Genomic DNA, 12,137 nt, shown 5'->3' with positions numbered 1-12,137 from the left:
AGCTATTTAGGGGCAGATTTTGTCGATTTTAAAAAGCAACCGAGCCGGGAGAATTCCTGATATATTGATATATGAATCATGTACATATGTAAGTTATTTGGGGGCTACGGAAAGTTGATTTCAACAAACAGACGGACATGGCTATATCGACTTCACTATCTATAACGATTCAGAATATATATACTTTGTAATATAGCATGAAAAATGTAGAAATTACAAACGGAATGACAAACTTATATATACCCTTGCCACTCATGGCGAAGGGTATAAAAACAATTAACACACTATAGGTTCTAAACGAGAAGATCTAGAAAATTTGATTGAAACCGGTAAACAGTTTAGGATCCACATACATATGTATATTTAAAAGTTTGTTCGGACATGTTTTTGTTTTTATTTCTATTTTTTTTTTTAGTTTTTTCCGCTATTATAATTGCAACTATTTTGCAATATTTTATAAATTTTTAGCACAGGCTGTTCATTCACCTAAGTTTGTCATTCCGTTTGTAATTTCCACAATATAATTTTCCGACCCTATAAAGTATATGTATATTCTGGATCCTTATAGATAGCGAAGTCGATTTTCTGAAGACCCCAGATACCTTTGGGATCCAATAATTCTGTCAAACATGCTTTCGAGAAGTTTGCTATTTAAAATCAGCAAAATCGGTCCACAAATGACTGAGATATGAGGAAAAAACCAGGACAACCTCGATTTTTGACCTATATCTGGATTTCTAAGTTATTATATAGACAATATGGATATCTAATGACAGATATTTCAAAGACCATAGTAAGTTGGACCTACAATGGGTCAAAATCGGAAAAAATAGTTTTAACCGGAAAAAAAATTTAAAAAACAAAAATTTTTTTTTTAAATTTAAAAAAAAAATTTTCGAATTTAAAAAATGTTAAAATAACAATTCGAAAAAAAAAATTTCCAAAAAATGAAAAAACAACTTTGGAAAAAAAATTTTGTTTACCTAAAAATATTTAAAATTTGTATTTTGAAGAATAATTTGGAGAAGGGTATATAAGATTCGGCACAGCCGAATATAGCTCTCATACTTGTTTTATATTATGTTTATTACAGTATGAAAATTACTTTACTTTCTTCTACATACGTTCTAATGTATGTAGGTTGAAATTCTATACAGAAACTCGTGATTTTTACATATTACAATTGCCTACAGACGGAATTTTATACATTAAAACAAACAATTACATACATGTAGTATGTGGTGCTCTTTGTTTTGATTCGAATTAACGTTTCATTTCAAAATCACTGAAATGGAAATCATTTGGCCAAATGAAAGTGAAAAGTAGATGATGATAGTGTTGTTACACATTTAGTTAGATTGATTGCAAAATAGCATAATATAGTATAGTATAATATAATAAACGCAATAAAGTCACAAATTTTTTAAACAATTGAATTGCAACAAAATTAATTAGGCTGGCCTCGTTTGTATGGAGTGAAAAAAATGTTGGCGATGAAAATCTTAAAATTAATAGTTAATATACATATATAATAATAATTTCATACGATACCAAAATTGCATTTGATTTATTTAGAACAAATATGAGAAAAATTTAAAAAAAAACTTAAAGAATTATATTTTTGTTCATGTGTAAATGCAAAAATTTGTGTCATCACTGCCAACCATTAATTTCCCTCAAAAAAAAAACATTTGACGTAAAGCAATGTTTTTATACCCTTCACCATGAGTGGCAAGGATTTATTAGTTTGTCATTCCGTTTGTAATTTCTACATTTTCCAATTGCGTATAGAAGTATATTCTGAATCGTTATAGATAAAATCGGCCCACAAATTGCTGAGATATAAGCAAAAAACCACGACTACCTCGCTTTTTGACCTATATATGGATTGCTAAGTCATTAGTCATTAATATAGACAATAATGGACCTACAATGGGTAAAAATCGGAAAAAAAGTTTAACCCCAGTTTTTTTTCACAAAACAAAAAATGTTTTTTTACCTTCAAATTTTTTTCACTAATAAATATTTAAAAAAAATATTTTTTAAATATTTATTAGTGAAAAAAATGTTAAACTAAATTTTTTAAATTTAAAATTAAAAATAAAAAAATGTTTACCTAAAATATGTGTAATTTTTGTATAATTTGGTGAAATATAAGATTCGGCACAGCCGAATATAGTTCTCACACTTGTTTTAAACTACATTAGAAAAAATATTACAACAAAAAAATATTTATTAAATTGAAGAAAAAAACTATAAAACTTGTAAAAACACATTAGAGAAAAATTCAAAACTTAAATATTGGTTTAATTGAGTATTTGACACAACTTAAGGTTGCTTAAGTCAATTATAGTTGGGCCCATATAATACATAGAAGTTTTAGTCGACAACAAAACATTTGACCACAAATTTGTTATAATCATTATTAAAAGTTTAGACAAATCTCTTTAAAAGTATCATCTCATATTCGTATTACGATTTAAAACTAAAAAAATGTCTTATTAATATTTAGACTAAAGCAAAAAGACAAAAGCTTGACATAAATTGTTAATAGTACATAAGTGTTTTTAATTCTAAATGTGTATTTATGATAAATACCAAAGGTTCGAAGGAATTAATTCTTAATTTCAAAATCAAATTAAATTTAATATCTTAAATATCCCAACAAAACAATCGTTATGAATTATTTCACAGGTTTAATTTCTTAGTGCTTTAAACCAATTGAGTTCATTTCTTTAAGAATCAATTTCTTATTAAATCATTAAAGTTGTCTTTAATTCAAATTCAATACACATTAATTGAAACATATACATTTTCTTAAATTAAAATTCAATTACAAATTAGATTTAGACGTGTTTTTCTATCAATATTTTGTAAACGACCAAAAGCCAAAAGTAAATTGAAGAAACACACAAATATTCATTAAATTTGGATTTGGATTTACAAAAATGTAACCATACAAACGAATTAATATTATAAATTAATTCAACAATGAATGAAGCTTAATATGTAATTACTTTTTTAAGGAATGGTTTTTTGGATTTTGGGAATGAGGATATTTCTAGGCGGACGAAGCCTCCATAGATATATTATTATATAAGGGGTAGTCCTGGAAATGTTTCGAAGCAGTATCAACCAAAAACTTGTTAAACATTTGATAAACTTCCTTGTGAATTTAATTTTTTAACTTAACCAGTACCTCTAATTGTAAATTATATGACCAGTTTTACTTCAAATTCTTATTATACCCTATAATTTTGTCATTCCGTTTGTAATTTCCACAATATAATTTTCCGACCCTACAAAGTATTTATATTCTGGATTATATTATAGATAGCGTCGATTAAGCCATGTCCGTCTGTTGAAATCAATTTGAAGATCCCAGATATCTTCGGGATCCAAATCTTCAATAATTCTGTCAGACATACTTTCGAGAAGTTTCCTATTTAAAATCAGCAAAATCGATCCACAAATGGCAGATATATGAGGAAAAACCAGGACTACATCGATTTTTTACCTATTTTTGACCTATATCTGTATTACTAAGTCATTAATATAGACAATATGGATATCTAATGATAGATATTTCAAAGACCTTTGCAACGACGTATATAAGACCATAGTAAGTTGAACCTACAATGGGTCAAAATCGGAAAAAATATTTTTTAACCCGAATTTCTTTTTTCACCAAAAAAAAAACAAATTTTTAAAATGTAAAAAATTTTAAAATAACAGTTCGAAAAAGTTTTTTTTCCAAAAAATTAATAAAAAAAAAACTACTTTGGAAAAAAAAATAATTTTTTTTTACCTAAAAATATTTAAAATTTGTATTTTGAAGTATAATTTGGTGAAGGGTATATAAGATTCGGCACAGCCATGCAACTGTTATATTTGAAATGAAAATTCTAGCCATTGTGATAACTTAGAAATTCAAATGAAATGTAATGTAATGAAGCAATGTAAAAAAAGGTTACTAGCCCTCTGATTTAGAATGCACTAGCTGTAGTAAATCATCATCAATTTCGCACATTTTAAATATACGGAAAGTATTGTACATTGCACATGTTACACCTTAGCATACTGTTGAAGGAGGAGATATATGACGATAAATTAACAAATTTCTTTTCATTGCGGAAATTATTGTTTAAGAAAACTTTGGTTTAACTACTAAAATTGGACTTTGTAACTAATAGTTATACTTTTTTCAATATTAACATCTAGACTTACTGCAACATTAACTTCCTGTACATTGTATAACATTAAGTGTAATGTATGTACTACATACATATAACTACACTGTTTATACCCCAGTGGTTACAATTTTATAGGGCTTTGCTTTACAGGCCTTCTAACAGACACAATTAAAACATTGAATCCTCATTTCAGTTTGACTTTTCTACAAGATGTTCTAGAAGAACTTTGCTTCTCATTATAAATCAAGATCTAACAAAGTCTTTGTTTGAAAATGTAACAGGAATCGCTTTGCAATGATTCGATTATTAATAAAATTCTAATTGTTCCCTAGCTGTAATAAAGTCAGAAATAAGATCGAAAAATGTCACAGTAAAAGTCTTAAAGAGTGAGACAGAAAAAACTTATACAAAGTCAAAACTTATGCTTGGTCCAACAAAAAATAAAAAAAATATGGGGGATAGGGTCAATTATGGACTGATCCTCACAAAAGTCGGTAGAACGATTTAGATTCTCGTTTATGCCCAATTTCATTACGATATTTTTCTGAGAGGGACCTTGTAAGGGGGCTAGAGGCTAATGTTGCCCGCCATACCTTACAGTATAATTTCAGAGTACTTAGATCAAATGTGTGCAACATTTTATCAAGATTTCCACATAATCGACATGCTTAATAGTATTTCAGGGGAACACCAATATGGGGGCTATGTGAAATCATTGAACGATATTGCTCATTTTCAATACCAAACAAACCTTATCAACAGAGAATATTTGTAGAAAATTTCAGCCCTTAAATTATGATATTAAGAAAATAGCGCGTTAACGGTAAAAAAAAGATGTCAGGGAAAAATACAAATTTTGTTTTGGATTTTGTCCTATGTATGTATATGTAAAAATTTGGAAAAGTTTCCTTTGTCTTGTCAACCACTGTTTATTTAAAACTACAATAGTGATAATTTATCAGAAATATTAAAATATATATTTGTATATACATAATTTATTGAAGCCAAATGAAACCGGTTTTTATTCCCTACTTTTGAAAACCTTAATAAGGTTGTAAATTATGATATGTATTTTAAGTTAACCTTAACATATGGGATTTCTCACATATGGGAATTCCCCAGATACAAAAAGTACATATCGCTCATTTGCTGTAAAGTCGTCACAACTCAAAAAAATTAATGTTTCAGGAGACTCAGTTTTAGATTTTAAACCTATATATTTTAGTTAATATTTTAAGGAAAATAACATATATAATAAAATAATATGGTCCAATTTGGTCAGATAACATCTGGTTAAAACGTTAACATGAACACACAAACGGCAACGCACAACTAAAATAATACGTTATTGCAAGTAACCCCCTGTCTATACTTGACAAATATTTATCATAACAATTAATGACGTTTGTTCTCAAGACAAAGTTGTCTGTGCAAAAGCAATAACAATTTTGTCATAGCGAAGCAATAATACTAATAAATGGAGACTATACCTGATAATTTTTTATCTTGAGAACTATTTTACCGTTTATGATGATAAAAATTTATCCAGTAATTACAGTTTTTCACCGCAAAATTTTCAATCCCGAAATGCCGGGAAATTGTGCGAGAATTCCCGGGAATTATTTTCCTTAGTTTTATGTGTTTTTTTTTAAACTTGATTTTCTCTAAAAGATGCTTAAAGCTCCAAAACAAATGCAGAAGATTCATACAAGAAAAAAGATTAAACCCAAATAGACCAGTAACATTATTCCAAATATTTCAAAAACTCAAGGCAGTCACAGAATTCTATCCGATCGAAAGTGGAATTATTTTATTATTTTGCTTTTTCACAAAGAGTAAAACTAAAATTTTTGGAATAATATTATTTTTGGGTTTCTTCCAGTTTTAATTAACATCTTTATTTAATTTTTTATTTAATAAGCAAAACAATGCAATTCAAAATTATAAAAATAAAATATTTTTTTTTTGTTGCGAATTAACAGAAATGAATAGAAATTGAAGCCATTCCGATACAAATGACAAATGCATATAACCAAAATAAGAAATCGTGTCAGTTTATCTCTTTATATTAAATTTTTACTGGATTTTTTATTTGTATCCAATTACATTTTAAAACCAAAGTCTACATTCTTAAAATTGAATAATTTGTTCTAGGCGGGATACCGTGAAATTTCAAAATGAATCCCGATTTCCCGGGAAATGAAAAATTGCGGTAAAAGGAAAACTCTTGTGGTAATAGACAATAGGTTATGAAATTAGGAAAAAATTAAATGGCGATCCTGCATGTAATTTTAGAAGCTAGTTCACAAGACTTTGTCAATTATTAAAACTATGCAATGGTGTTATTAACTCGAAATTTGTGTTTTTTTAATTATGACGTTGTTGCAGCAAATGAGCGATATTTTCAAATGCATATCTAATTAAGGGAATACATTTTAAAGAAAAGCAAATCTACGATTTGTTTCATTTCTAAAATTTCTTTAATTAAGTCAATAAGACATTCAATCCAACAGAAATAACTTTCCAAGTACTGAATAAATTACAAACTTAAAGTTATTTATTATACAAATTTTATCATTGATTTGAGTTGAGTCGTCTGAAATATGGTACGACTGGCTGGTGTTTAAGAAATAATAATAAAAATAAGAGTCAAAAAAAGAAAAAAATAAAATAAAAAAAGTAAATAAACCGGTCTTAAAACTATTTCGCTTGGCCGATAAAAATTCCAAAATGAAATTAACAGAAAAAATATTTTTTGAAAGTTACCCACACGTTATTGTTGTTGATATTTTTATTTTATGTATTTTTTTTTTTGGCTGTCAGTTGTTTATTTGTTTTAAATAAAGTACATATAAATGTACATACATACATATGTATGTACGTACATACATATGTGAGTATGAATGTAAATATCTATTGTTATAAATGCATACGTATCCATCCATAAGCAAGTACCTGTACATTTTGCTAGACACCTGATGATTTTTTTAATGTAATTTAGAATTTATTTGTTATTACATACACTTATGTATAATTATTTCTACATACATAATATGTATTTATTATGTACATCATATCTATTCACAGTAAAAACATAAACATGTTAAGTGAATATAAATTAGAATTTTGTGAATTCTTTGCAAATTTTATTAAAATTTAATTTATAGCTGTATGAATAAATATGCAGGGAGAACATTTATTTTTGGTCGATTTCTCTTTTTTAAATGACAATACATAATTTCCAATCCATCCGAGATATTCAACTTTTTGTCTTGTAGCAACAGTTAATAAATTTCAATATTTTCTTCAGAAATTACAAAAATATTGAAATACAAATAAATAATTTTAATGTTGTAAATAAAAATGTATTCGGCAATTAATAACATTTATAAATGCTTACATGTAAATATTTATGTGCTTATAAATTATACATTTTATTTTTTGAAGGGCATTAATATTGACTTTCTCCCTAAAGTGGGACATTTATCCTTTTGTCCAAAAAAAGTCTGAAAGATACGTTAAGAAAGCAAAGGTAATTTTGTATTGGCACAGACAGTTTTAAAGATGTTACTTATGTAGGGATTTACTTATATTTATATTACTTAATTTTTATCTCTTAATATTTGGGTTACATTACTTATTTGTCTTTCTTTTTTATTTTCCAAATTATCAATTTATTAACACAGAGAAAAGTTATACATTTACACGAGGTACCCCGTATTGTCAAATAAAAATACAACAAATATATGTCTGATACATCAACAAAAGACATTGACTAACATGTATTTTGTTGTTGGAAGAGTTAGGTGTTTGACAAGTTTTTGACAATTAGGTCTCGTTGCTATGTTACCCTATGTTATTTAATGTGCTTTGAAAATAGACAAAATCGGTCCAACCAAAATAAATTTTAGACTAAAATTACATTTAAAAGCAAATAAAAATTTTGCATAAACAATTATTGCTAATTGCAAATTTATGAGTAAATAACGTTTTCATTTGCGACCCTACAAAGTATATATATTCTGGATCGTTATAGATAGCTGGGTCGATATAGCCATGTCCGTCTGTCCGTATGTATGTTGAAATCAACTTTCCGTAGCCCCCAAATAACTAACATACATGATTCATACATCAATATATCCTATATAATGAAAAAACCAGGACAAACTCGATTTTTACCTATTTTTGAATATCTAATCATAATCTTTGAAATATCTATCATTAGATTCAAACAATAATGTAAATTTTGCACCAACTGTTCAGAACTTCTTTCTGTGGAAAGGAATTGATTGATCTTGTGGAAATGTTCGATTTTAAGCGTAAGTGGACCACCAGGAAACCTCCAAAAAGGAACCAATTATAAAATCTTTAACCCTCCGTTAGTCGCAATCATTTTCAAGCGAGACTAGTCGCAATGTATCAGATTGATATCAATAAAAAAAGGCGCGTTTGAAAACAATCTCTTCACTTTTTATTTCGAAAACATAAAAACAATATTAAATGCAATGTATTTAAAAGTTTATAACAAAAAAAATTGCAGTAAAAATATTATTTTATCAAAAAATAGCTTAAAATTTAGGGTGTTTATAAAAATTTACAATAAAAAAATGTTTGCCTGTATCAAACAGATCAGTTGCGAGTAAATGGATAAATTTATAAATACCAATATTTTAATGCTTAATGAATTTGTACAAGATTTGAATATATTTAGGTATTTTGAGAATTTTTATATTGAACGGTTTAAGTTTTATTTAACTTAATATAAGTATATCGTTAATATAGAAAGGCCCTAACTCGTTTTTTTTTTTTGGTAGCCCAGATTTTCGTTTATTTCAATAAATGGTCCGCTCATATATTTTCCGAAATCGAATTTAAACTTTTTATAATAACACTTTTTCGAAACTATGTAGTGACAAGTGTAACTATTTCAAATAATAGCATTGATGGAAGAACCATTCTAAAGGTCAAAATTTAAAGCAAAACTCATAGATTAGAGAACTGATTTCAGAAACTCACCAAATAAGAGTTAATTGTACCTCAAAGAAATTTTATATAAAAATTCTGTGCCCAAGAGTGAGATCACAGAAAATAATAAACATGGATACGTATTACTTTGAGACAAGCAAGAGAGGTATATTCGGCTGTGCCGAATCTTATATACCCTTCACCAAATTATACTTTAAAATAAATTTGTTAAAATATTTTTAGGTAAACAAAATTAAATTATTTTTCGAAATAGTTTTTTAATTTTTTTAAAACAAATTTTTTTCCAAACTTTTTTTTAAATTTTTTTTTTTTTTTAAATTATGACAAAAATTTTTTTTGATAAAAAAAATTCTGGTTAAGAAATGTTTTTCCCGATTTTTACCCATTGTAGGTCCAACTTTCTATAGCCTATACATCGTTGCAATGGACTTTGAAATATCTATCATTAGATATCCATATTGTGTATATTAATGACTTAGTAATCCACATATAGATCAAAAATCGAGGTTGTCCCGGTTTTTTCCTTATATCTCAGCCATTTGTGATTCGATTTTGTCGATTTTAAATAGCAACCGAGCCGGAAGAATTCCCGATATATTGGTGTATGTAAGAAATTTGTTTACCAAAATTTAAAAAAAAGGTTTCATTTTTTTTTTGTAAATTTAAAATTTTAAAGAAAATTTAAATATTTTTATACTGGCACATTGCTAAAACTATGTTACGATATAAATATTGTAACATAGTAAAGCTTTATTTAGTTCACTCTTTCAACTCAAAAACTATCTCTAAATCTACAAATTTTGAATTTATTTATTAAGGGAATTGACGTCAGAAAATGTAATTACTTAAAAATGTTTTACAATGAACATTTTTTAAATTTAATTGTTGAAATTATTAATCGATGTTATAAATTGCAGATCCATCAGAATGCTTTCATTTATTACAGATATTTTAACTTACCAGCAGTATAACTGACTTAGTAATATTTTAGATTTACGAGAACGATTACACATGTCTCTTTATGGACAAAAGTCAATAACACATTTAATTTAAAAAAATAACACAATTTAATTCCTTAAACATTTAATTGTAGAAAAATTAGGTAAAATGCTTTAATATGCGATAAATTCTTTTAAAACTTATAATAAATGTAGTAGGTACGTTCGCACAACTTAAACTGATGAAACACTTTTTAATATTTTATTTTATTTAATTTAATTTATTTCTGCCGTTTTTGTGTGTATTTTTTTTGTTGGTTTTTGTTTTAATATCTTTGTAACATATACATTTTTTTGTGTATATAATTTTGCGAGTACATGCTATTATTGTATTTACGCATTTAATTTATTTTCAAGTAATATTCTTCTTTATTGTTACAATTAATTTTTCATTTTAATTTTATTTTTTTTATTTTTATTGTTGTTTATATTGTATAAAGATACAGTTACTTTTCAATTGGTATTTTTAACACTTTTTGCGCTATATTGATATTTTGGTCCGATTTTTATTAAATTTTCCTTGTTAAACCACTTTCTGAGACGGTTCGAGAGCGAATAATTGCTGTTTTGTATTGAGAACATTATTTAAGACTTCGTTGGGCACACGAAATTTTTAACAGAATTTAAATTGAAAGTAATTGAGAAAAACGTAAAATGTAGCTCAAAATGACACAAATATAAAAATCTTTAAAATGTATTTACTATATGCTGATACATACATACATACATACGTACATATATATTTACATATGTTTGTATGTATTTATTGACATATACATATATTTGTATAAGTACACATCTTTATATATATACAGTTGGGGACAAAAAATAGCAACTTGCTATTGTTTAGTGTTGATTAAATCAAATTGTCTTGCAAGTCCAAAGTCTATAATATAAATGCAATATGGTGGCAGAAACTGATTTCTTATGATAGAGTTTTTATGTTATCCAAGTCTAACAAGGATTAAACAAAGATCTTTATCATGTCATTCTTAAAAAACGATTAATGTATTTGCTACCTTAGATACTTGAAAGTAAATCAATAATTTTTAAGACATTTTCTTTCTTTCTTTTCTACATTTTCAATTGTTGACATCGTTGCAATTTTGCAATTCTAAACTTCAATTTCTTTCTGTTTTGTTTGTCACTGTTTTTACTATTTAAGTTAATATTGCAGCAGATATTCGAAAAATGAGAATGAAAAAGAATCAATTACGCATATTTTGAATGTATAATCACAGACAATAAAAACCTATTCCAATATCTATCAGTAGATATCAATATTGTCTATATTAATGACTTAGTAATCCAGATATAGATAAAAAATAGGTAAAAAATCGAGGTTGTCGCGGTTTTTTGCTCATATCTCCGTTATTTATGAACCGATTTTGCTGATTTTAAATAGCAAACTTCTCGAAAGCATGTCTGACAGAATTATTGAAGATTTGGATCCCGAAGATATCTGGGGTCTTCAGAAAATTGATTTCAACAGACAGACGGACATGGCTTAATCGACTCCGCTATCTATAAGGATCCAGAATATATATACTTTATAGGGTCGGAAATGAAAAATGTAGAAATTACAAACGGAATGACAAACTTATATATACCCTTCTCACGAAGGTGAAGGGTATAAAAAGGTCTTGTTCGGATCTTTTCTATGTTTTAGAAAAAACTATGTTTTTGGAGTAAAAATTAATAGAGATTAACACTGCAGTTTGTATGCAATGCGAATTATAAAGTTATAAAGATGCAATCAATCCGAATTATAGAGTACACAATGTAATGAAAACTGATGTCCGGATTACCGAATAATCCGGATTAATGAGTTCAGGATTATCAAGGTGATAATCGGCCCACAAATGGCTGAAAGTAAATCAATAATTTTTAAGACATTTTCTTTCTTTCTTTTCTACATTTTCAATTGTTGACATCGTTGCAATTTTGCAATTCTAAACTT

The 12,137-nt window shown here is 26.8% G+C and overlaps 1 protein-coding gene across 1 annotated transcript in view; it reads right to left on the bottom strand.

Annotated features, from left to right (window-relative positions):
* Positions 1–10,821, bottom strand: part of Oatp74D (Organic anion transporting polypeptide 74D) — a 25,159-nt gene extending 14,338 nt beyond the window's left edge. Inside the window, exon 1 of the mRNA XM_065502728.1 lies at positions 10,349–10,821. The gene's annotated coding sequence lies outside the window, so the exon portion shown is untranslated. The remainder of the gene's footprint in view (positions 1–10,348) is intronic.
* Between the last annotated feature and the right edge of the window lie 1,316 nt (positions 10,822–12,137).

Source organism: Calliphora vicina, chromosome 3 (assembly GCF_958450345.1).
Source record: "Calliphora vicina chromosome 3, idCalVici1.1, whole genome shotgun sequence".
In the NCBI taxonomy this organism is placed as follows: Eukaryota; Metazoa; Arthropoda; class Insecta; order Diptera; family Calliphoridae; genus Calliphora; species Calliphora vicina.
The sequence above is the reverse complement of the archived record's forward strand: the minus strand, read 5'-3'. Positions and strand labels throughout refer to the sequence as shown.